Raw genomic sequence first — 22,790 nt, forward strand, 5'->3', positions numbered from 1 at the left:
ATATATATATATATATATATATATATATATATATATATATATATATATATATTTATTTATATATATATATATATATATATATATATATATATATATATATATATATATATATATATATATATATATATATATATATATATATACAGTGGGTGGCCAAATTATTAGGGACACTTGTCCTTTTTTGTAATTTTCAAGTTTAAATGAATTTTATGATCAAATAAATTTGTTCTAATTAAAAAAAATTATTTATTTTTGTTGCTTGTATTATAAATATTGTTTTTAAGACGTAGCAATGCTGCAAAATATCAAAGAAGTAAGTTTTTTTCTCATTTTAGTGTTAATTAGTGAAAAATGTTGTTGGTGTGAGCTCAGTTAATATTTTTTTAAACCATTTTTCTGTATGTTTTTTGAGTCCAAGACTATAAAAAATCAAGTATTGTTTAATAATTTATTAGTTTTGCTAATTTAATAAGTAAATTTCAATTAATTTTTAATTAAAATTCAATTTAGTTTGAATTGAACCTTAATATTCTAAATTTAAGTATGGGCAAGTCTTTAGACATATCTCCAAGAAAATGTAGGGAAGTACCAACCTAACTACTTCATTCCACATATTTCTAAAGAGAGATAGCAGCACTCACAGGTATTTCGAAGTCGTGAGTCAACCGGATAAAAAGAAAAATTCATAAAAACCCACCTCTAGAAGCAGCCCGCGTCTGAAAAAGTGGCAGAAAAACGATCACCACTCCGCGTGGTCACCGTAAAATCAGGGACATCTATTTCCAAAATCGTAAAACGTGTGTTGATTGTCCACTACGTTGATAAACGATGTAGGAATCAAAACCTCCAAAATGACAGTTTGGAGACGGTTGGTTGAAGTAAATCTAATTGGTCAACGTCCAACCAAAAAACTACGCCTGACTGAGACATGAAGAAAAAACGACTCTTATGGGCCAGAACACTCCGGAATATGACTGTTTCGGACTGGAATCGAGTATTTATGACTTATAATTGTATAATAAAATAAGAAGATAATAAAAAATACACATTTTTGCAATCATGGTAATACTTTATAGGTCTGCTTCTAAGACGAGTCAACATTTAAAATTTTGGTGGGAAAAACTTAATTCGTCCGACGGGGCCCAGGAGAAAAATTCCACCCGGACTGCCTGGTGAAGAGAGCTAAAAACACCCTGTTAGCATAATGATGTGGTCCATGATCTCATTTAAGGGTATGGGACGCCTCCATATCATGGAAGGGACCATGAGGCAAGACCAGTACCAGCGAGTACTGAAAAGTCGGCTCCAGCCGAAGCTAAGGAATGGTTCTCTGGTGATGAAGAGTATGTGTTTATGCATGAATAAGTACCGTGTCATAAAGCCAGGAGTGTTACCGCATTCCTGGCTGAAAAAAACGTCTGTTGATTATGTGTTTTGCCTTGCCCGGGCAATTTGCTGGATATGAACCCCATTGAAAACATTTGGAGGCTAACGAAACGGGAAATTGCTAAAAAAGTCATCACCACCAAGCGGTTACTGAATGAAACTCTTATCAGAGTATGGCATGATAACCCTTATTTTCGTCACAATACAAAAATCTGCATAGAAAGCATGCCCCGACGTTTGGAAGTTGTAATCGCAGCATAGGGTGTTATTACTAAATATTAAGGTTTTTTCTGAAATTTTTGAATAATCGCTTTTTATGATAAAAATAAATTACTTTTATTAAATGTTTGATAAAATTGTTTCTAAATTCTAAATAAAGCACCCCAATCAATAAAAAAATAATTAAAAAACCTAATTATTTGCTCATTAAATTCATTTGATCATGAAAATTACAGGAAATTCGAAGTGTCCCTAATAATTTGGCCACCCACTGTATATATATGAATATATTACTTCCATGAATTTGAGTAGGGTGATTATCAATCATGGGTAGAATTTGTGAATGTTACACGTGTGTAAAGTGATTTACGGTCGTAAGACCGTAAATGCCCAGACTTCCATTTTCTTCTTCTACTATGTTGAGATGTTAAAAAATAATTGTAAGAACCTTTTTATCTCTTCACAAATAGAGATATCAGTAATAAAACAGTATCAATTAATTAATTGTTATTATTCGCTTTCAAAACTCTTAACTCAGGTTTATTTTTCTTAGCCATTTCTCTCTTCCTTTTAATTTTAGTTATTTTTATTAAAATTTTGACGTTATCATTATTTGGAATACGGAAATAAAAGGTTCGAGACATTCATTACAAAAGTTCTTTTATTAATTTTATCTGCCTATAAAAACATTAAAATAAAAGTCTAACTAATGATGAATGATGGCTTGGATAATATGTAAAAACTGTTCTTTGTGGTTTAATTTAGAATATAAAATGTTATGTTAGTGATTTATTCGACATTAAAAACATTTCCTTCTAATAACATATAAATGCCATTTTCAGAGTGCCGTTGTTCCGAAATTGTGTAATTCGTATGGAAAAATAATTACGCGATATACACATTATCTTTTTCTTATCTTTTATTCACACTCATTAATGCAAAGATCATTAATTGCACAACGGCAAGATAATCAGTCCTTTGTTGCAGAAACTTGTCGTTGGTGTCATAAAAAATATGAGAGTGAAAAATCACAGACACTTGAAAAATCAATCCACTCGGAAAATTGTAAATATATGTGGTATCCAGCATATTAGCGAAACGCACTAACTTTGATTTAATTTAATTTTTTTAATATTAAAAAAAAGCCCGCAAAACCTCTACTTTTTAGAGGCTAGTCTGCAGGTAGGATAATCAGGATAAAGAAGGTAAATGTGAAAAATACATCACGAATACCCAGTCTAATTGATAATATTATTTTATTGAATTTATTTTGCAATTGATGGGAATCGAACCGTTACGCCAGTTTTGCAGTCGAGTGTACGCTTCGCTTCGGCGCCGACGCCTGTCTTCTATTATGTACAACTGCACTATATGGAACACAAAAAAAATAATATGCCCATAATTCACTATATCTAAGAACATCAACGTGCACATAACATGTATTCTATACAGGAAATTTTATACAAGAAAATATATTCTTTACAAGAAAGTAAATATTTAGGAAAAACCTTGTTTTTAGGTAACTTTTTTTTAAAACTTAAATTATATTTTTGGTTATTATACCCTTTTTTGTTAATTTTTTTATGAAGAATAACCAACTAAATCATTAGAGTAATAATTTATTCATATTTTTGTTACAATATTTTAGGCAAAAGAAGTTAATTGTTTTGACGTTATATAAGAAACATAAGCACCAAAGAGAGGATTCAAAAAGATCGGCTTTGGTTGTGACACATGTTTGCTAAATAATTATTATATAATGAATATCGTTTCATTTTATAGAAATTGCTTTGAGAATAAAAGAGCTTAAAGCCACAGGTAATTTTACACAATATTTGCCGAAGGCTTGTAATATTCTTTTGATGTATTACATCGTAAATTTTTGAACAAAAAAGGGCAATTTAAAAATAAAAAATATAAAATAAATCGCTCCTTCACAAAAACTCGGGTTTTTAACATAAAACTGTTTTTTTACAATTTGTTCAATAATATTTTTAGGTTACGTTTTAAGAATATATTTAAATATATATATATATATATATATATATATATATATATATATATATATATATATATATATATATATATATATATATATATATATATATATATATATATATATATATATATATATATATATATATATATATATATATATATATATATATATATATATATATATATATATATATATATATATATATATATATATATATATATATATATATATATATATATATATATATATATATATATATATATATATATGTATATATATATATAATATATACATATGTATACATTGTCAAAATTTTCAGGTTTGATTCCATGAGCAGGCAGTTTTTTTGTACAGAAACATTTAATAAATTATTTTATTTCTAATTTTGCAGTATTTTTTACTTTGTACCATTTATATTGACGAAAATTATCCTCAATTGAAGATTTTAAATATATTGTATAAAATATATAAAAAGAATTATATTAAGGTACTCAATTTACCGATTATTATAATGAATTGTGTGTAATATATTTGTAAGCAAAAACAACATTTCCCCAGCAATTCTGAATAGAAGTCATTAAGACTGAGTTATTGGGTTAATTTATTCAGTCAACTTTTCAAATTTTAAAGGCCATAAGATCAACAACTTTAATTATTCTTGTAATTTTTCAGATTCTTGCAATTTTGAGTCCACGAGTAGCTTTGTAATTAAAAAAAATAATAATTTGCATGAATACCTCCATTAAATTAAAAAGCTTTCCGTGTTGCAAAAACGTTGTTAAAATAGTTAATTAAAATAAATTATCTGAATATTTCACAGCGAAATATTATTTTATCTTTATAAATGATAACATAAAAAAGGAGAAGTTTTTTTTGAAAATTGTCATACATATTTAAATATACAGAGCAATAATAAATACTTTCAAAAATTCTTAATTTAGTGACATGAAATTATTTTTTTAAATACTTGATTTCAATTAAATGAAAATTCCGTTGATTTTGTTTAAATTATATTAATAAAAAAATAAAGCAATTTTATCTCATATTAAAATTGCTCACAAGGTCAAAATATATATTATGTAAAAGAAAAACAAATAAGCATGAGATTTTTTTTCTTTCAATAATCAAAAATTATCTATTTTTTTTGACAATCTGGAAATCTAGAAATTTACAGGGCTTTTACGACCGTCATGACCGGCTGGTTAAAGTGATTACCTCACACAGTGTAATATTCACCAATTCTACCCGCGATTGAAAACCACACTTCTAAAATTCTTGGAACTTCTATATATATATTGTTCACATTCGAAAGATATTGCTTGAATTTACTAGAATTTCACTGCAAATATCTATATTGAGATGAACGAAGCATTTTATTGAGCAGAAACTCTTTCATTTATATGTGAGGTCCAAATCTTAATTGAATTAAAAACTAACCCAAAAAATAGAGGATAATCCATATTTGTAAACAATTGTTTAAACACACTCAAACTGTTGTAAATAATTAATTTTTTCTTAATAATAAAATTTTATTTCTTCCTCTAAATTAACGGATTTTGATTTATTCACATTTTTGTTTTTGTTGTTGTTAAAATCTCTATCTTATTATAAAAACTGAGTATAGGAAATGGCAAAAAGAGTGGAGCTTGCTTTAATACGATTACTTTCATTTAAACAAAATCTGTGTTCAAAAAGAAAATTAGTGTCGCAGTTTAGGAAGATCTTAAAACGGTACAATTATATTTTCAATCTAAAAATGAATTTACAAATATTATCAACTCTGCCTTCAAAAATGTTCCAAATATAATCGTACAAAAGTTTCGCTTTTGCGCCAAACATTAAAAAATTCGATAAAAATTTAAATTATTTATCAAAATAAAAATAATGCCAAATTCTTTTAGATATTACTTAATCACTGTCATATTTTCTTATCGTGTAATTTTATTCCACTCTAAAGTATTAAAATTAAACTTTTTCTTTAGTTTTGAGACATTTTCAACTCATTGGAGACACATTTAACTGATCACCATTTTGAAACAGTGTTTTCCTTAAGAATACAGTATTATTAACAACACTAAACTTGCCTTACTCTTGGCGTAATATGCTCATAAAACTAAGACATAAAATTCGTAAATTATTATAATGTTTTTTTCACATCGCTATAAATATATATATATATATATATATATATATATATATATATATATATATATATATATATATATATATATATATATATATATATATATATATATATATATATGTATATATATATATATATATATATATTTTTTTTTAATTATTGTCACTTTTTTCCACAAATAGGATAATAAGAGATAAATGAAAAGCGGAAAATTCACCTTCCTTAAACATGAAACTTATAAGCAGATTTAGTAACGAGTCAAACTGTAAATTCAATTCATAATATATGTTTTTTTGTTGTGATTTCTTGAAGGCTTTTAATTAAAATAAATATGTCTGTATATACATATATATGCACACAGAAGCGTGCAGTCAAATCTTTCCAGTCTATATATATATATATATATATATATATATATATATATATATATATATATATATATATATATATATATATAAATATATATATATATATATATATATATATATATATATATATATATATATATATATATATATATATATATATATATATATATATATATATATATATATATATATATATATATATATATATATATATATATATATATATATATATATTTTTTTTTATATATATGTATATATATATATATATATATATATATATATATATATATATATATATATATGTATTTATATATATATATATATATATATATATATATATATATATATATATATATATATATATATATATATATATATATATATATATATATATATATATATATATATATATATATATATATATATATATATATATATATATATATATATATTAATATATACACATATTTATATAAATTTATTTATTAAGTATTTAATGAACTCGATTTATTATGACGTTATTGATTTATTTATTTAAACAAAATATGAATGAAGCATTCAAACTGTTTATTCTGCGCGCGCTAATCGCTGTAATTATTCTAGGATCAAGGGGAGGTTAGAGCGTACAATGTGGGGAGTCAGAGAAACAGAATAATAAACATCACCCACTTACCCCGCGAACAGGGAACGCCGGCACAAAAAATGCGCGTGTAGCACCGTACACGTGGCAGTAAAACTTGAATGACTTAAAAATGGAAAGATTTTTCACCATTTTTTGACATCTCATTAAGATGAAGAAGAATATGGAAGTCTGGACATTTACTGGTTTGACGACCGTCATAGGTTGGTTTAAGTGATCATCTATTGATGATCACTTAAACTTAAGCCAAGGGCTAATCACATTTCCTTCATGTGTTAACGATTAAGATAACACTGCATTTATATGATGCAGTTACCTATGCACCATTGTGGTGTGGATGAGGGTTTGAATGCTTATTCAATATTAACAATGTCAGCGATTGGTGCATCAATAGCTAACATATGAGATGTATGTCGGTGAAAAAAAAAGATTCTTGAACAACGTATGGTACTTCAAATGTTCGTATACAGCGTCTGACGTGTTCATCTGAAACGCACGCATATGCGATACTCTTATTCTATCGCTTTGTATCGTTGTGTATAGGTCTATTGCTTCACTTATGTGGCGTTGGAATGTAAAGATCTCTTTCTCATTTTCTCCTCTCTCTCATGTAACGAAATTTGACTGATAAACGTTACGGGTCCTTGGAATTTCACACTCCATTCTCGTCAAATATTCGGTTATAGAATATCTGCTTACGAAGATTAACTTCAAGAGTTTTATGAGACATGTTTAACTGGTTCTCGTACATTGACAAATTAAAATTGTCATAATAAACTACCTTACCGAATAAAACTTGATTAATGAATTCATAAGTTTCATAGTGTCCAAAAAGACATAAGCAAACTTATAAATATGATAATGAATATACGATACTAACCGTTTTCACTTCAAACTGTTCAAACACAAACATTGCACAAACATTTTGAAAGCGTCAAATGGAAAAATAAAATTTTATTGATCGCTTTTAAAAAAGTTTTTTTAATTAATTTTTGCTATGCAGATGCCAAAAATAAATAAATTTACTTTTATGATTATTTTTGCTTTGATTTATAAATAAACGGTTAGACAAAAAAAAAGACGTAGACGAAATTGTATTGTACCCTAAAACGTAAAAGATCGAATAAAAGAAAACCTATTCACAGTTTTGTGAATACAAATTTTTAAAAATATTCACATTGACAATTTTTAATTGCTGAACAAAAAAAGATATGTAGTTAAATAAAGAATCGATAGTAAGATTTTTTTAATGATTGAGTTCAGTTTGAAAGTCAGGTATATGCTAGACTTTGAGTTATTGGTGTTTATTGAGCCCTTACTAAACATTTTTCATTCTTAAATAATATAAATGATTATCATTCCGACAAAAGGTGAGAAAGTACTTTGAGAGGGTCCGAAGAAAAATTGTACCGGGGAATCATGAATAATACCCAGCATTTTCCGTGTGTTCCGGGAAAGCATTTTTTCTAAACCACAACCTTTAGACGCCCGTAAGTATCCCATCTATGGGGACACTGATAAATGAAAGGAGGTGTCACATACGCTACGAATATTTCACCGAGAGACAAACTCGAACTTAGACCTTAGAACGGAGTATTTTTCTATTTTTACAAAGAACCTGTTCCGAAATGTAAAGAATAGGAATAACGTAAAGAATTTAGCTTGAAATTGTTTTATAGGTACATCCATAAACGAACCCAATTTTATTATAATCGTCACGCCAACCTCGGTTAGTCAATCATTGTAAGAGATACGTGTTATGTATGGAGCTAGTGGTTTTTAATTTCAACACTTAAAGAACAGCAATATTTAGTGCTCGAACAAAAAAAATGTCTTCTTTAATATGTGTTGATATTTCTATTGCTGTATGAATAAGGTACGTATCTCACAGCTAATACTCTAGTTATTACTTCTAGTCCCCTTTGCATACACATAATTCTCCTCCATTTTCATCCTCATAACGGAAAATGTCAACCACTTAAGCTTCTCTATCCCCTTAAATATTTTTTTTTTTCAAATTCCAGGGCTACTTATTTTGTCTGTATAAGTAACGATTAAACACTGCGCATATCAGATACGGTTCTCCATTCCGGGACCATTCCTAAAAAAATGTTCATTCATTTAATAACAACCAGTCACAAGTTTTTTCCTTTAAAACATTCGGTTGAAAGCGAGCGATACAAATATTAACATTATCGATTGAAGACTTTAAAATTATTACATGTTTATTAGGCTTTTAGGTTACGCGATTATTTTACTTGTTCATAATGTGTTTTTCCATGCCAGCATTATGTAAAATTTATCAAACTCAACAAAACAAAACCGCGGAAGGCTAAACATCTTATGCTTCCGTGGCGTATGCTTTCATTTTATATATTAAAATAAGGCAGCCCCGGAGAGGTTTGTTTTTACGACATTTTAATATTTTACATAACCAAACATGCCACGTAGCAAAAAGGTCGGCGGCAAGATACTAAATAGGTCTGTTACAATGTGTCCCCTGCAACACGTGTGAGCTGCCCTTTCTAAGCACGTACACACACTGGAAAGTGAAACGTTGGACAACAAAATAAAGGCACGGGACACGTTTTATTTGACCATTTTGTTTGCCGAAATGGCGTGTTTGGAAATGCTGTGTAGGGAAACGCGTGTTACACTACAGCAGCCCACACTTTGGGATAAAACATGGACAATTTTGTGTTGTCGTGCTCGATGTTAAGTGTACCGATAGTGTTTTAGAAGATGCTTTCAAATTCCCTATTTAAGAGTCAATGGGTAAATAAATATATTTATATCAAAACCTTGTTACAATATATTTTGACAAATATTGGAGTATTGGAATATTGGAATTTTTTTTTTCATCATCATGAAAAAAAACATTAATATTTTTTACAAATATTTGATTTTCTTTTAAAAAAAATTAAAATTAAGATTATTTTTGACATCACAATAAAGATGAAGAAGAATATGGAAGTCTGGCCATATACAGAGCTTACGACCGACATGGGCTCGGTTAAATGATCACTTTACACACCTGTAAACATCCACCAATTCTATCTATGATTGACAACCACACTACTCAAATTTAATAAACTCCTCGATTTATTGATTAAACTCGTTACACGAATAATTACAGTAACTCCTTTAAAATTGAGATAGAAACTCCTAAAATATAGGGTTAATGTTTATAAATTGTATTTCAATTTTAAATGACCCATAAGATTAATTTTCGCTAGTTAAAATGTAAAAACACAATTTGTATCATTAACCTCTTATAAAATTCCCTAAGAAAAAAATTTACCTATTTCAACGTTATGGGTGGGTTTACTGTTTTATTTTTATTATGTGTATTTATATTTTTAATAAATATAAATAAAAATGCAAGTATGGGATTATTCATTTAATACTTATTTGTTTGGATGGAAAACGTTACTTTATACTAATAATCCCATCATTGTACTGAAATATTGCACATGACGTTAAAAACTTCTTTACCAATTAATTAAACCACGTAATTAGTGCAAACACACATGTCACCAGATATGGAGAAATGTGTGTTTGCACTTATTACGTGCATCCACGTCTCCATTAATTGCTCCTCAGAAGCTGCGTTTCATTAATGGATGGAAATTTAATAAATAGACTTACTTGAATGATTCACGTTTTTATATTCACAAAATTAAATTTACAAATAACTAAGATTACAAACTTTAATATTCGGTTTTTATATTCACAAAAATAGTTTAAAGTTACAAATTTCATAAAGACTATGCTCTGATGTAGAATGTGAGATGACTAGAGAGGATATACCTCGTATCACCAGTACTTTTAAAGGCGTGGTGACGTCATCATCGGTTCGTCTATGGTGGTCGGGGCCGAATGAGGAACCACAATATTATATAACATAATTTACACATATTTTACAAAATTTTCACTCAAATCGTCTAATTTTTTTTAATGATAATATATTTTTGTTATGATAATATATGTGCATACTTACTTCCTTATTTTTTTCTTACATTTTTGCTGAGCGAAAAATAAGAGAATTGAGTTTCGAGTTTGCGATAAGGTTATAGTTGTCCTGGTGATTCGACTGGGAACTGTTAATTGTTGTAAAGCTTTATTTACCTAATAACCTGTGCAATGTAATGATTGTTTTATGCTAAAATTCCTATTTTAACTACCTAATATGGTTTATATAAGTATAAGTATGCATGCATTTATGTAGATAACTTATAACTTCATAAACTACAAACATTTTGAAACTTACATACTGTGTCAAAGTTTTCCCCTTGGTTTGAACTATGGTTGTCGAGGAAAATATTTCCATCAAAGAAGCGGAACACACACATTTCGCTTAACATTTTTTCCTCAAATATAAACTCTCGGTTAAAGGAAAACACAGATTGTCGCTGAAGTTTTTGATTAAAATATGTTAGAGGTTTCTTCCACACTACTCGACAACACAATAATAATATTATACGCAAAATTTTATCAGTTGACAAAGTCGTAAATCGTTTGTGTCAATATATATACATATATATATATATATATATATATATATATATATATATATATATATATATATATATATATATATATATATATATATATATATATATATATATATATATATATATATATATATATATATGTATATAAATTTATATATATATATATATAAATACATATATATATATATATATATATATATATATATATATATATATATATATATATATATATATATATATATATATATATATATATATATATACATATATATATATATATATATATATATATATATATATATATATATATATATATATATATATATATATATATATGTATATATATTTATATATATATATATATATATATATATATATATATATATATATATAAATATATATATATATTTATATATATATATATATATATATATATATATATATATATATATATATATATATATATAAATATATATATATATATATATATATATATTTATATATATATATATATATATATATATATATATATATATATATATATATATATATATATATATCTATATATATATATATATATATATATATATATATATATACATATATATATATATATATATATATATATATATATATATATATATATAGATTAATACAAATATTTATAAATATATATATAATATGCTACTAGACAAAAGGATAAAATAAGACTTCCATTATTGAAAAGAGCTGAGTCGCAAAATTGCTTGATGTATAAGGGTTTAAAAATGTATGATGAGATGCCTGAATGTATGAAGAATGAAAAATGTCTGAAAGAATTCAAAAATAAATGTCTAAGTTACTGTAAGGAAATGTAAATATATAAAGATGATGTAAATGTATATAATAGTTTATATTAGTTTTAATATAAGCTAACTTAAGAAATAAAAAAAAAAAAAAAAAATAAATAAAAATATATATATGTATATATATATATATATATATATATATATATATATATATATATATATATATATATATATATATATATATATATATATATATATATATACATATATATATATATACATATACTATGATACTTCTAAATTTCTAATTAAAATACACATTTTTAATGGGTTACTTGTATTAAAGACTTAAAAAAACGATTCATCTCTTTTTTTATTTCTCCATGTTACCATTATTACTACCGCGGCTGTCATTTTGATTTATACTTTCCAATATTAAAGTTCGCGAGGGACTTTTCGTAGACGAATTCTCTATTATTGTATGAAGGGGGAGGTATAATGTCAACGTGTGACGTACAAATGGAATTTTCATCTAACCGAGAAGTATAAACGTACATTTTAAGAAAGCCTGTGTTCTTCAGCGCTATTCAATCTTATCTAACTGAAAGTTGGCAACATTTTCAAAGTCCAAATTCAAATCAGTTTGCGGCGTCTCCTCGTCTCATCCCCCAAATAAAGGCTAAGCTTCACCCTCTAGAAAGGATGTACTTACCCCCGGGAGCAGAGAACAATCCTTGTCAGAAAGGAAGGAGGGAACGGAGGGACTTCGCTTAAGTCCATCCGTTTCCTAGTAAAGCCGATAAACTTCGTTACAATTAATACGATTCGATGAAGAGGAAAATAAAATAAGTTATTTTTTTTCAGCGATTTCCTCTCTCCCGGTGTACCACCATTTGTTGTGACCCTCTGCCTTAAGATGGAGGAGGTTTTACGACTTGTTATTTTGAAACTTTTTTCACTGCCTCGATTTCTTAAAGCTTTTTACTTTTTTAATAATATGTTTCAAATTTCATATGAAGTTTCTTTACGAATACGTGGTGAAGGAAATGAGTTTAGGAATGAAAAGAAATTCGGAGAGAGAAGAGTAAATACTCTTCAGGAAGAATTTTTGACGACACGTGGAAAATATAATCACAGATTGAGAAATAATTTAATAAACCATTTTATTGAAATAGATAAATTCGATTTGGTAATAAAAAATATTTTTTTAACGATATTTCTTCAAGTGACAAACTAAACTCATGTTTATAAAAATAAAAATAAAACTTTTATGTGCAGCACAAACAATCTAGGTAAGGGTAATCTACAACTGAAATAGTCAATGGATTTTGGCGGAGGAACTCAAGGAATCTTCGGAGTTGAAAAGGCTCAGAACATGATACTTGTCGACACAGCTGTACCAGTTTCAGAAATCAGGGTTCTGCAACAGTTCAGGACGAAGATATAACTAGGTGCTTTCAATGACTTTAAGTTTAGTTTACGATTCACTAAGTCAAGATGAGACCATTGTGACGAGTCAATCTTAATTAAAATTGGAGAACATCTTAAATTATGGTCATTTGCGAAGCAAGTCGCCAAATATGAAAACAGAACGCAACAAAAGATACACTGCAGCATCGGAAAACAATCACAAAAAAGAAGACATGGTTCAAACATCACATACGACGTTTATATATAATACCTACATCAGAATATCACCAGAAGACGGATTTGCAAACATATTTTTTTATGAAAAACACACTAGGCGTATTCTCTGTTTTTAAAATTAAATGAAGTCCTGATTTAGACCATGGTTCTGAGCACTAATCACAAAAATGAAACTTACCAAGAAATAATGACAAAGTTTCAGAGTAAAAACGCAATAAAAAACAATCTGAGTTTTTTTCCAAATCCAAATATCAAAAATTGAAGGTCGGAGGCTAACCCAAACTGAAAAAAAAGTAAATGGCTGCGTTTGAGATTTGTGCCATAGGCATATTACATATAAGATATTCTTCTCCGTCTTATTCGTCATTACTGAGGGTTGTGACCCTTGTGGATGCAATGACTCTTCTGCAGTTATCCCTTGACTGCGCAGCACGTAGTGCTCCAACCACCGAGGTGACTGCTGCTGCCTTAACTTGATCAGTCTATCGTGTAGGGGATCTTCCTCTCCCTCTCTTCCCCTCCAGGCTGCCGATCACAACAATTTGTTCCAGGCTATTCTCGTTGCTACGCGCAACGTGTCCAAAGAACGGGAGAAATCCGTCGGGTACAAATACTGGCCAGAGCCAAGCCATTTAAGCGTAGTTCCTGGCGAATGAATTCGTTGGTGCGTCTAGCTGTCCATGGAATTCGGAGCATGCGCCTCCAACACCACGTTTCGAAAGCGTAAATTTTTCTCCTTTCTGCTGTTTTTATAGTCAATGTTTCAACAGCATAGAGAAGAATGGAGTGGACCAAGCTCCTGACAAGCTTTATCTTGTTGTTATTACTCAAACCCAGGTCATTCCAGATTTTGTCTAGCTTAGACATGGCACTTTTGGCGATGGCGATACGACGTCTGATCTCTCCGATAAAAAACATGAAGAAAGCCACTGGCTGAATGTATCCGACAGACACATTTCCTAAATCGTAGAAGCACACTGCAGTTCTTTGGGCATCTAACCGGAAAAGAGGATGGTTTGGAAAAAAAAAATTATGATTGACAGGGTAGATAGCCGATTCAGGAATAAGAAGGTTACTTGCTGAGTTACTTTGCTACTACTGCAACAGGCTCATCCTTGGTGGAAGCTTTCAGGTCTGCAACTGCCAAAGGATATAGGAGGAATATGATAAAAACTAGTTATGATGGTCACGATCCCCAGTCATTAGGGAGTAACTAAAAATATATTTTTATCTACATACCGTAGAACGGGGCTACTTGAACTTTGATGTGTTATTTGAGCTCAGTACAAAAAAAATCTGTATTTGGTCTACAATAATGAACGTATCGACATGATTCATTGTTTCCCTGACAGGTTACACTTATTGTCACGATACTTCGTTCGATACTACGACCTTAATATTTTTTTTTGTACTGGGCTCAAGTAACACATCAAAGTTCAAGTAGCCCCGTTCTACGGTACTATGTTACTTAGCTTAAATTGTTTTACGAGACTTAAATAAAAAAAATACCTTAAAACATTTTATAACATATATTCGGGGGTTAGTGATTTGTAAAAAACTGAATAAAAATATGTAAATAATTATTTTAAGTAAAAAAATTATAAATCTAAAACATATTTGATTGGTATTATTCTTTTTAACCTAATCCGCACCCAATAATGTAAAGGGTACTGCACCATATAAATGCTGTGTTATCTTGATCGTTACTTGCATGAAGGCAAGATCATCAAGGTGGTTGGTATTATTCACGGATTCATAGCTTTCAAAAGTGCAAAAACATGTGCACCGACTGCCATTTATAAATTTCATGATACATCTCTCACACACCGAAAATTCACACATGATACATCTCTCAAGCACACCGATAAGAATTATATTGGATACCTTAAAATGTAGTTTTACCCTGGGTAGTTCTCGGTTTTGTCGAGGGGTGGCTTATGTACGAGGAGTTTTAGGGGTTGAAGAAGTGAGAAAGGGCTTTGTGGAATTTGCATCTCAACTCGTATACATGTTTATAACTCCAGAAACTCGAGAAGAGTGGTATTCTCCGTTAAGTTGTGTTTATCTTTAATTTCTTCCGATTATTGTTCCTGCCCTTAAAATAAGAGTGGAATTACATACTTCCAACATTTTGAGTGTCCAAATTTTTGTTCACGAATCTGGATTATCTCCAATTATAGGAGTTATTTTTCATATTATTTTTTGAAATCTCATCATTTATATTTGTTATAATAATCCAGGATTCGGACCTCGCATGCAATTGAAAGAGTTTCTGCTCTTCTGTCTTAGTAAACATTATTCGCCTCTTCCACGTTCATGCATCTCTTCATACATGTCCGCCGATTATTTCGACTTCTAACTTGACCGCTTTCAAATAGGTAAATGGCATACCTGATCGTGCCAAGTCGTGAAAGTTTTTTTCGGTCTGAAAAATAACTCACATAATTGGAGTTAATCCAGATATGTGATTTGGACACACTCAACTTGTTGTGAATAGATTAACTGATCAAATTATAAGCCTTAATAATAAAATTGAAAATGATATTTTCTGGCGTTTCTCATGTATGTAATTATAATCCAGGATTCGGACCTCACATACTAATATAAGAGTTTCTACTCAATAAAAAAAGCTAATTTTCATCTCATCAAAAGATGTCTTTAGTGAAGTACTAGTGATTCAAGAACAATGTTTCGAAATTGGTTCATATATGTAGAACTTCCAAGAATTTGAGTAGTGTGGTTGTCAATAATGTATAGAATTGGTGAATGTTACACGTGTGTAAAGTGATCACTTAGATTATATCATATTCACCTATTAAATTATATTGTAATAACTTTATTATATGGTGGATTGAATGTATTTTAACTCGTTGTTTTTAGGATTTTTTATTGTTCTACTAAGTTTATACTATTTTCATCGTTATAGGATGTAATAATGAATAATTAAGAATTGAGTGTAGTAATTTTCAAAGTAGAAGCTTCATTAAAAAAATTATAAAAACATTGTTTTTATGATATTAACTAAACAATAAACCAGTAAGTATATGAAATTTTATTTCTATCGAAAATAAGATAAAAAACGAAACACAGTTTCTCAAGACCCTTAGTATTCCGCTACAGGTGGTTGAAGCGAAGAAAAATTAAGATTACTTAGTACACGAAAAATCTCATTTATAATCGTCAACCGACCCAGACTGTCAAATAACGCCAGGCATTCCATTACGGCCGATCCGTAAATTGGAATAAAGCACCATAAATTGACAGTTAGACAGCCGACCGCCATTCGGTGGAAAAATGTCAAATCGATTTTATAGCCCATACATTTATTTATGAGTCCAATGATTGGTCAAGAGCTCTTCTCGTTTGGAGTAGTTTGATTTTCAATTTCCACATTTTCCGGTACTCTCTAAGCATACTCTGCGGACGGAAGATAAGAGATTCTCAATACTCACCGTACAAACATTTTTCAAACCCGCTATCTTTTCAACATTTCAATTAATTTTCAACATTTTGAGTGTGTCCAAATACTTGTTCACAAAATCTGGATTATCTCCAATCACAGGAGTTATTTTCATATTATATTTTGATATCTTATCAAAGATGAAGAATTAGTGAACAAGTATTTGGACACACTCAAAATGTTGTAAATAAATTATCTGTTCAAATTATAAGCCTAAATAATAAAAATGAAAATTATATTTTCTGGCGTTTCTCTTGTGTGTGATTATATATAATCCAGGATTCGGACCTCACATATTCATAAAAGAGTTTCTGCTCAATAAAAAGCTTCTTTTCATCTTACCAACACATGTCTCTAGTGAAGTTCTAGTGATTCAAGAATAATATTTCCAAATTGGTTCATATATATAGAACTATATATGACTATATGTAACTATGTACGACTAGATGTATGGATGTGAAGGAGGCGAGGAGTGTATGTCAGGACAGAAGAGTGTGGCGTTCCATCCTATCTGCCTACCCCTGCGGGGAAACGGCGTGATGGTAGTAGTAGTAGTAGTAGTAGTGGTATATAGAACTTCCAAGAATTTGAGTAGTGTGGTTGTCAATAATGGGTAAAATTGGTGAATGTTACGTGTGTGTAAAATGATCACTTAAACCAGCTTATGATGGTCGTCAGCCCCGTAAATGCCCAGACTTCCATATTCTTCTTCATCTTTGATAAGATGTCAAAAAAAAATTCAATTAATGACTTATTGCATTTAAACTATATGATTTTTATCTATTTTTCCCCTTTTAAAATACAGATTTCATTATAACGCGTATTTCAGTGGTAATCAGATTTTATGAGATCTATTAAATCTTGTATTATGATGCACAGGTAAAACTAGCTCTTTTGATTATTATTTAACTTTCTCAATAACCGGTTAATGTTTCAATAAACAAAATAAAAACGAACAATTTATAAAATTAAATACAATATAATTCATGTAGTTTTATTTCTTTTTTGAACATATGCAAATTTTGATTCCCTTTTTCTATGTCTGAAAAAACATAATCTGTCATATTTATGTAGCTTTTAACAACTAAATAAACTTACTTATTAATTAATTAATTAAGGGTAGCGTATTATATACTGGAATGGCGAAGGAGGTGTCATTTGTTTAAGCAAACCAATCCACAAGAGTTGATACCACAGGTGAGATGATACTTTTTAATAATATAATAATTATCGTTAAATTAATGAGACGTTACTCCAAGTACACATGAGAAGTAGCCTGTCAAACTTTCTAACTCACACGAGCTTGAACAAGCTTCTATCTAAGTCTGCTAATTCCTAATAATTAACGATTTACTATTTACCACAGTTATGTGGCACAATATCCTATTCACGGATGGAGGTATGCTATTTTGTTTTATTATTTTGTTACTATTTCGTATGTGCTTTAGTGCGAGTACGTACTGAAAAAAGAGTAAAAAGAAAAATAAATTCAAAGTGTGGACATTTATTCTGGGTTAGAAACAGGTTAACCTGCACTTCACTGGGTTTATTTGCCACTTAAAATCATCGTCGGGGTTCCGATAACGCGAATTTACTCGTATAACGACATGTCAGAGTAGTTTAGAGTATACCGGCCAAGTATCTATCGACTGTGTTCGGGGTCGTAAAGGTCCCAACTCCTAACCGGGTGATGACATTATTTCTACTACCCTGAGTGTATCTGGGCTGCTTAGTGAATGCGGGAGTTAAGTCTTATGGGCAAACTATTCTTCTTTTTTGAAAGGGTTAAATGACATATTTTATATAATATATTCCCCGTTCCGGCAAAGTCACTAAGTAGAAAAACAAGGTTTTCCAATATTCCGATTCAAGAATTATACAGTATAAACATATGCACTCAAACATTTAATTTCTAGCATATTTAAAATAAAATAAAATCCTTTTAGGATATTTTCTCTGAACAAATTTAAGTATGTAAAGTCACAAATGTATAAAAATATATAGGCCATTAATTACCACTTTTAAAGTCAATATTATATCATTGATTTAAGATTCTGGAGAAATTGAATAATATTTGAATTTCCTATGTTATCCATATTAAATACTTCAAAAGTTTGAAATCGTGATTCACCCAAATTAAGTAAAGTTTCTAAGCATTTTTGTAGACACTTTAATGGCCTTAAGGTGAACTTCTTAACCGCAGTTGTTTTAAGGGGTTGAAAGCTTTCCAAAGTGAAAAAGTTGTTTTCACGCAGTAGGTAGCGGTTGTTAATACTCAAACAAACAAAATAAAAATATAAAAACCGAAATTTTATATCCATCAAGAAAAGTTACAAGGATGAAATGATTTAGCTAGTATTTGTACCTAAAAATAAACATCTCATTCATTATGCACCGTGAATCTAGATTATTTACTATACCTTAAACACATTTTAACAGTGAAATTTCAAGGTCAGGTCACAATTTTTAGGCAATTTTCGTTACACGGGAGAAAAGAAAGGTAACGTAGAGAAAAAGAGAGAGAGAGCTTAAGATTCTGACGTCATGGGAGGGAACAAAAGGAAGCGACGTAAACAGAATATTTTTATGTAAATTTTCTTTTGTTGTTTTTCTGTAAGACGCTGTCTGTCTCTCAAAATCATTATTTTTCTTTATTTTTTTGCAATTTGCATTATTTTTTGCATTTAATTTAATTGAAGAGTTAATTAAATATATATATATATATATATATATATATTTATATATATATATATATTTATATATATATATATATATATATATATATATATATATATATATATATATAATATATATATATATATATATATATATATATATATAAATATATATATATATATATATATATATATATATATATATATATATATATATATATATATATATATATATATATATTATATATATATATATATATATATTTATATATATATATATATATATATATATATATATATATATTTATATATATATATATATATATATATATATATATATATATATATATATATATATATATATATATATATATATATATACATATAAATATATATATATACATAAATACATATATATATATATATTTAAATATATATATATATATATATATATATATATATATATATATATATATATATATATATATATATATATATATTTATATATATATATATATATATATATATTTATATATATATATATATATATATATATATATATATATATATATATATATATATATATATATATACATATATATATATATATATATATATATATATATATATATATATATATATATATATATATATATATATATATATATATATATATATATATATATATATATATATATATATATATATATATATATATATATATATATATATATATATATATATATATATATGTACATACATATAATATTTTCTAATATAATAAAATGGAGTCGGAATTATCACCGGGTATGAGGAGATGCATTAATGTGGAAGAGGCGAAGATTATTTGGAGACAGACAGATTGTTGTGGCATTCTTCTCCCTTTGCTTAAGGAAGCGCGTAGCATGACCTTACTGAAAGGTCTTTTATCTGTCAGTTACAGGATCGATATGAATATGAAAAGATGGTTGTAAATGATCCTTTGAAATCCTTCGAAACATGCATGGTTGTAAATATACATTATTTTAAAGGTCCTGTTGATCTGGTTCCATTTGTTTATCTGCAAACAAGTGTCACGAACCTATAATATTATCGCACAAAGTGAAGAACATTATCTAGATTAAATGAGTGGTTTCCTAAAGGGGTCCCCTTTAGAGTAAACGGCGACTCCTATTGTCAACGACCTTACACAAACACTTGACTACTTAAATAGGGTTGCTATTTAGTTAGGGGTTTTAAAATACAAACTGTTTAACCTCTTAAGCCATATTGTTATTTTATTTTTATATGTTTTTTTCATTATTTTGGTCAGCATTTATTACAAACTATTATTGACTACAAAAAAAAATGTTTTTAATTTTTTTCAGACTCTTTTCATTCTCCATTCATTCACGCAAGTTATCAAACATCTATGAAAGAAATTCATCAAGTAATTTTCAAAAAAAACGTTAATACATCTAAATAATATCGAAATAATTTAATATTATTATTATAATTATATTTGTAAGAGATATTTATAATCAATATTTCATTGATAAATTATTTAAATAATGTACTGAAAATGAGTTATTTCGAATGAGGTTTTATGTGGTAAAAAAATAAAAACATGAAAATAAATAAAAGGATCTGTTAAATTGATACAAAAAGTAAATTTAAGCGCTTATTTATGTATATACTTCATTAGCGAGTGTAAATACTACTGAATCGTTATCACTCAATAAATATAATTATTTACATCGTTAAATATCCATTTTTTAAAAATATGTATGTATATAACGATACAAATTTAATTCATTTCAAGTTTTTTTATAGAATAAAGGCATTTTCTTGCACTACGGGAAAAATTTTCAGTACATGCTTGACTCAAAGGGTGATGATTTGCATTGGTCCCTTTCTCACAGAAATTTCAAAAAGGGTTGGTATTTTATTTGATCATCACCTGATTTGGCCCCCTTCTGAATACATCGGGTATCCTTTTATGCACTAACAGTAATTAATAGATCTTACATAATTTGAATCAGGAAACATCTGTTCATCACTCATTATCTAAATCATCCAAACGAATAAATTTTATCATTCGGCCACGACATCCGTATTTAGATGATGGTACATATGAGCAACGAATAAATTATTAAATAAATCGTTCTTTTTAAGAAGACAAGAAAAAATCCAGAAAGGACACATTGAGTTAATTAAAATGTTAAGATCGTAGTCGTACAGGAGAAAGTGACCAACTAACAAAACGTAAAATATTCCGGAGGGCCATTTAAGTCACTTTTGCTTGGCAAGAAAGTAAACATCAAGGCAGTTAGTCATTTTTAACAAGCCAATATATAAAACTTGCAAGTTTAAAATCGCTTTGGGATTTTTTCAGGGCAATATTAAGCTAGTAAGATGTCAAAAAGTCAATAATCACGTTTTTGTAAAAAATGCACTTGGTCACTTTCTCCTCCGATATGTGAATGACAAAAATTATCGATAAATAACATTCATCGTTCACTTTTTGTAATACCACTTAAAAACACTACTTCATGTCTACCGGTAGGTAGGTAATTTTAGTAGGTGTTATATTTTTATTCTGCGTAACCATGTTCAAGTAGCCGAATGAATTGGGTTGGTTTTTAAGAGGTTTTCATCATTGATTCTCAAGGGTTGTTGGTACGGTGATATCGTGCCACAACCATCTGTTACGGTAAAACCTTTTGTTGGCCACCCGAGGTCCATTGCGGTTGTTAACTATTTAATGTTACCGCTCAAGCAGCTCATGTAAAAGTTTTGGGTCATTGATAAGATAAAGATAGTCACGTAATTTAAGGGATTGAAAATCTATGAAATTTTATCTTGAAAATATATTTAAAATGCATGAAAAAATACATTTTTTTAATGAATCATATATTTTAGAGGAGAAACATTTAAGGCCCTGTAGAGAAAATTGACCTTTGAGTTCAACC

At 28.1% G+C, this 22,790-nt stretch overlaps 1 long non-coding RNA gene across 1 annotated transcript in view; it reads right to left on the reverse strand.

Moving 5' to 3' along the window:
• LOC148306892 (uncharacterized) overlaps window positions 1-22,790 on the reverse strand; it is a 123,029-nt gene that overhangs the window by 56,215 nt on the left and 44,024 nt on the right. The window lies entirely within an intron of this gene.

The sequence above is a fragment of the Brachycentrus maculatus genome, unplaced genomic scaffold (assembly GCF_059751285.1).
Source record: "Brachycentrus maculatus isolate JH-2025_06_01 unplaced genomic scaffold, ASM5975128v1 h1tg000221l, whole genome shotgun sequence".
Taxonomy (NCBI): Eukaryota; Metazoa; Arthropoda; class Insecta; order Trichoptera; family Brachycentridae; genus Brachycentrus; species Brachycentrus maculatus.